Source organism: Triticum urartu, chromosome 2A, assembly GCF_056163025.1.
Source record: "Triticum urartu cultivar PI428250 chromosome 2A, HENAU_Tu73, whole genome shotgun sequence".
In the NCBI taxonomy this organism is placed as follows: Eukaryota; Viridiplantae; Streptophyta; class Magnoliopsida; order Poales; family Poaceae; genus Triticum; species Triticum urartu.
The window spans coordinates 699,690,764-699,696,437 of record NC_141874.1 but is presented as its reverse complement, the minus strand read 5'-3'; the positions used below and the strand labels follow the sequence as shown (position 1 = coordinate 699,696,437).

Genomic DNA, 5,674 nt, shown 5'->3' with positions numbered 1-5,674 from the left:
CCGAGCACTTGTGTTTAATTGGAATCACTTGTTATTATGGAACTATAGTTTGTTGTTGATTGGACAGCTTCCGGCCCTCTTTAAGACATGTGCATCTAACTACACTGAACATTAGCAATGTTATTCCTAAAAAAATAGAGACGAAATCAACTGTCATTTCCATTTCATAGTTTCATTTGATGGTTCAAGAACCGAATTGCCAAACAAACTCTCGAAGTAAACTAATGATATCCTAATGAAAGTACATACTTCCCACTGTTGCTGCAGATACTGGCACCTCAGCTTGATCCCTTGACTGAACAACAAATGGTTGGCATCTGCAGCCGTGAGCAGTCATTGCAGCAGGTAGAAGAAGCTCTCACCCAGGGCCTGGAGCGGCTCCATTATGTCAGTGTATGCTAGACTATTCGGTATTCGCTCATCTTAATCAAATTTGTAGATGAGTAATGAAGCTTTAACATGCATTTGGTGGTGACCAGTGTCCTGCGTTGCTGCACTGTCACCATGTAATTTAATCTTACTTTTTGCTGGCTGACATTTGCATCAACAAAAGTACATATGTCCCTCAGGTTCCATTGATTAAAATGTAGTTCAAAATCTGATGGATGCTACAACGTGTAATTCAGGGGCCTTGATGATTGAAATTTTCTCTGTTGGAGCTGCATATATGTAGTCTGCCCTGTGCCTAACAGTGATGTAGCAAATGAGAGCAGTGTTAACAGTTTGGGCTCAGCCTAAATGTTTGATAGCAGCCTTATGTGTGCACAACTGCACATTTGTGTAGTCATAGGCTAACACATGCTTAGCGGTAGAAAGAGACTTAATGTAGGTAATTGTGTTGGATACAGCCTGAGGCAGGTCTTTTAGGCTAGGAAAATTTATATCAAGTTAGGAAGATAAGAGTTATGGTTCTGTAAAGAGTTTGTACTATGATCTGGCTTATGGATCAAGTTAGTTGGCTATATAAATGGCTACCATGTAACTCTTCTTATCAACCAGTTTCAGTGCCTTGCTACCAGCAGGGATTTGGCCCTAAAGTAGCTAGATGAGGCGAGTGTCCTGTAGTCCTCCTGTCGTTCGTGGCTGGCTCGAGCTTGTGTGTTAATCAGAAAATTAATTAATCCACTGCCGGTTAGAAATTTCTCCAGTGTGGTGCAAGTTAACATATTATGTCCACATAAATGGTTAACATAGTCTGTACCTGCCTCTCGGGTGATTTTGTGAGTTGTGATAGATTGCTCCTGATGATGCCTCCTCTACAGATTTCTAGGAATCAAGGTCCCCTGACCTTGGCCAAGGACTATGACATGGAGTGACCTGTTAATGTTGTTGACACATCTTCTCTACGTTTATCCTGTATAAGCTCTTGTGCCAGACTTTATTTATATACACACATATACCATGTGCTTATGGTTTTATGAACACTTCTCCATACAATTTGATCTTAAGAGTACATGGCTATATCTTGATTAAAGAATATCAAGCACTCCAATAGTCATAATTAAGACATACATATTTAAGTACTCGAGCAGATGGAGTATCTCATTACCTTCGCAGATGTGATCTCAATGTTATTTCACTTCCCATCTTTTTATTGAGAGAGATGATATTTTACAGGTATAAGGATTCACTTCGATTGCAGTTCCCCTACCTGAAGTTCATCCATGGCTACTGGACTGGTTAGTGCACTTCATGCCAAGATTTACCATTGCCATTATCTATTTGATTTGTGTAATCCACCATGCAAGCACACTTGTTTTCTTGCTTTCGAAATAAACTGAGTAATGCATATATATCATAGCTAGGCCTTCTATATTCTTTCATTGAATGGAATTCACACCAAAAAAATGACTCGCTGTGTGAGAAGAATAGCAGTCTTGTTGTAGGGTGTGAGTTACAGGAGTGTTGTAGGGTGTGATTTGCAAAACAGGGAAGTGTGAAGGGTCAAAATGTAAATGGAAGGTGTATATACTGTGAGGAGGAATGGATCAATGGTTGAGGTTCTTCCAGAAATCTCTCATCTTTTCTCCCCCCTTCCCCTGTAGCTTTGCTGGAGAAGTGAGATCAACTAAAAAGGCCAGACAACATGGTAACAGAGCAGGAGGTGGAGGCGCTGTTTGACCCTCGTCGGTGTTGAATCGGCTGCTGGTGGTGAACTGGAGTGGGGAGAAGAGGAGGCTGCCGCCAGGAGTGTGGGGCGGCGCAGCCGCTCGGAGTTGAAGCCAGTGGTGGTGTGACCTGGGAGTGAGGCCCCTCTTTGTGGCTCGTGCAGGAGCTGCAGGCTGGGAGAGCTGGGTGTAGCAGCAGAAGGCGGAAGTGTGGCTGCTTGAAATCTGAAGCAGCGACAGAGGGGATCCAAAGTGACAGATTAGGGGTGTGTTGCCTGAATCTGAATCTGTTTGTGGGTTGTTTCTGCTGTGAGTGGAAAGAAGAACAGAGCAATATACCAAGGAGAGGTGTGCCAGGATGGCTGATGGTGCTCCAACAGGTGTCACAACAGGGGAGCTTGCAGCGGTGTTGAGAGCCATGGACGAGAAGTACAAATTATTGTTTGAGACTATTGGGAAGCAAGGAGAGAGTTCGAAGTCAGAGGCAGAGGTCAAGGAAGATATCCATCCATTGCAGATGCCCCTGGTGAAGTTAGAAGGATCTGAAACCTATGCAAGTTGGGCAGAGCATGTGGAGACGATTCTTGTGTCAAGAAGGCTAGAGGGCTATATTCTTGGGGCAATTGAAAAACCAGCAGGTGAGAACTCTAAGGAAGGTCAAAAGTGGAAGATGACCAACGCATTAGTGAGAGCATGGCTATTGAGTTCAGTTTCACGTAAAATTGCTAAACAAGTGGAAAGGATTAAGGAAGCATCAGAAATTTGGCGGCTGCTGAAAGGCACATATTCTGGAGTTGGCAATGAGATGCTTGCTTGTAGAATTTAGAGGGAGTTGCAAGGGTTGAGTCAGGGTGATAAATCAGTTGTGGAGTATGTGTCTGAGTTGAAGAGATTGTGGAGTGACATTGACTATTTTGACCCAGTTGAGATGGAGTGTGGCAAGTGTATTGAGAAATTTAACAAATGGACAGAAAGGAGACGTGTAAGGGACTTCCTAAATGGACTTCATCCTAAGTTTGAAAACAGGAGGGCTGCACTCTATGGTAGTGGAAAGCTACCTACACTCGAGCAGGCAATCTCAGCTATTATCAGTGAGGAAACTAGGTTGAAATTAGAGGCAGCCAGTTCCGTGACACAAGGCATCATGCATCGGCGATCAGCACTCTATGCAACAGAGGGTGGAAATTATCAAAAGACGGTATCAAACATAGTGGAAAGGAAATGCTTTGAGTGTGGTGAACCAGGACATTTGAGGTCTTCATGCCCTGAATTAATGGGAGCAGGTAGAGGAAGACGGCAGGACTGGCGGGGAAGAGGCCGTGGTCGTGGGTTTGAAGGACGAGGTGGCCGCGGGCGAGGAACACGCCCTACTGGTAGAGCGAACACATCTGTAATCTCTAAAAATACCACTCAAACCATGAGCGTTCACATGACTGCTGAGGATTGGGAGAAGTGGTGTCAATTCAAGGAGCTACATTTAGGTGACAAGTCAACCGCTGAAGCACCTGCAACATCTGCCTCTACGGCCTCTACAAATTTCGGTGGTAACAACTCTCGCACTATGAAATATAAATCCATCAATACACCATGGCTATTAGATTCAGGTGCATCTAGACATATGGCTGGCTCCTACAAAAGCTTTATTGGTTATACTCCTGAGATACAAAGGCAAAGCGTTAAATTAGCTGATGGCTCCTCCCAAACCATTATGGGATCAGGAACAATTGTGTGCAGCAATGATATATCTTTGTCCTCTGATTTTCATGTTCCCTCATTCCCAATAAATTTACTACCCATCAGTTGCATTACAAAAGAGCTAAATTGTGTTGCCATCTTCTTTCCATCATGGTGCTTGTTTCAGGAACTTGGGACTGGAAGAAGACTTGGGACAGGGAGCATGCATGATGGGTTGTATTATATGGATAATAATATGTCTCCTGCGGTAGTAGCAGCTGCTATACCTCTTTCACCACTTGAAGAATTTCTTCTCCACCACCGCAGGCTAGGACATATGTCTTTTGTCACTCTTGGTCAGCTTTATCCTGATCTCTATAAGAAAGTTAGCAAGGGGTGTCTAGTATGTGATGCTTGTCAATATGGCAAACAGACACATAGCTCTTACACATCATTTGATAATAGAAGTGACACACCACTTCAAGTTATACATTCTGATGTGTGGGGTCCTAGTGGTGTTTCATCTTTAAATGGTTATCGGTCGTTTGTTACCTTTATTGACTGTTATACTAGAGTCACTTGGGTTTATGTGTTGAGGAACAAGAATGATGTGTTCGAATGCTTTGTTGATTTCCACAATATGTTCAGAACACAATATAATGCATGTATGAAAATATTTCGCACTGACAATGGCACGAAGTATGTGAACAAGGAATTTGATGAGTACTTTTCAATTTTTGGGATTATTCATCAGACAACTTGTCCAGGTACTTCGGAGCAGAATGGTTTGGCAGAGAGGAAGAATAGACATATTCTAGAAATCACTCGTTGCATAATGACATCTATGAATGTTCCTAAGTTTTTGTGGGGTGAGGCCGTAATGACAGCTGCCTACTTAATGAATAGAATGCCATCCAGGGTACTTGGTTATAAAACACCAATAGAGTGTCTTATAGGTGAAACAAAATATGTAGTTCCTCCTAAGGTCTTTGGTTGTGTTTGTTTTGTGAAGGATTATAGACCATCGGTTGGCAAACTAGATCCAAAGGCATTAAAGTGTGTATTTGTAGGCTAATCCGGTACACAGAAGGGTTATAGATGTTGGTGTCCATCTGAGAGGAGAATGTTTGTGCGTATGGATGTGGTATTTAGAGAGCAAGAACCATTTTATGGTGAGCCAACAGATTTAACCGATGTGTTCCCTGATTTGTTTACTAATGAAACTTCTATTGTAAATTGTGAGAAAGAGGAAGATAAGGAAGAAGAAGATGATGAAACATCAGGAAAGATGATAATTGGGGTAATTCCAGCAGAAACAAGACAAGAACAAAGACAGGGGGAGCCGTATGATACATCGAATGAAGCACTCCGGTGGCCAAGACCAAATGAGGAAAGGGAGATTCAGGTGTATACACGAAGACAACATACCACAAAGGAGCAAATGCAAGTGCTAGAACCCGAACCAGAGGCTTATGGACAACACCAGGAGCAAGAGAAGGAGGCTGACCAACAGGATGATACGCAAGGTCAAACTAATGACACCAGATCTTCCTCGGACAGTGGTAACATCTCTTCTCAATATCATGACCTTGATGTTCCGATAGCTCACAGAAAGCAGCCACGGTCTAATACCAGAAAATTGCCCTCTAAATTGGATCCTTATATGGTCTCCAACTATGTCTCGTATGATATTGTCGGTCCTTCTTACAAGTCTTTTATCGCAACACTGGATTCTACAGAACCTTTGCCACGGGATTGGCAGGAGGCAAAACTAAACCCAAAGTGGAGGGCAGCTATGCTGGAGGAGATGGCTGCTCTCGACAAGAATAATACATGGGTAGTTACACCACTTCCCAATAACAAGAAGGTAGTAGGATGCAAATGCGTGTTCA

The 5,674-nt window shown here is 43.0% G+C and overlaps 1 pseudogene; it reads left to right on the top strand.

Annotated features, from left to right (window-relative positions):
- Nucleotides 1–2,466: 2,466 nt before the first annotated feature.
- On the top strand, nucleotides 2,467–4,013 carry LOC147986896 (uncharacterized; annotated as a pseudogene).
- The last annotated feature ends 1,661 nt before the right edge of the window (nucleotides 4,014–5,674 follow it).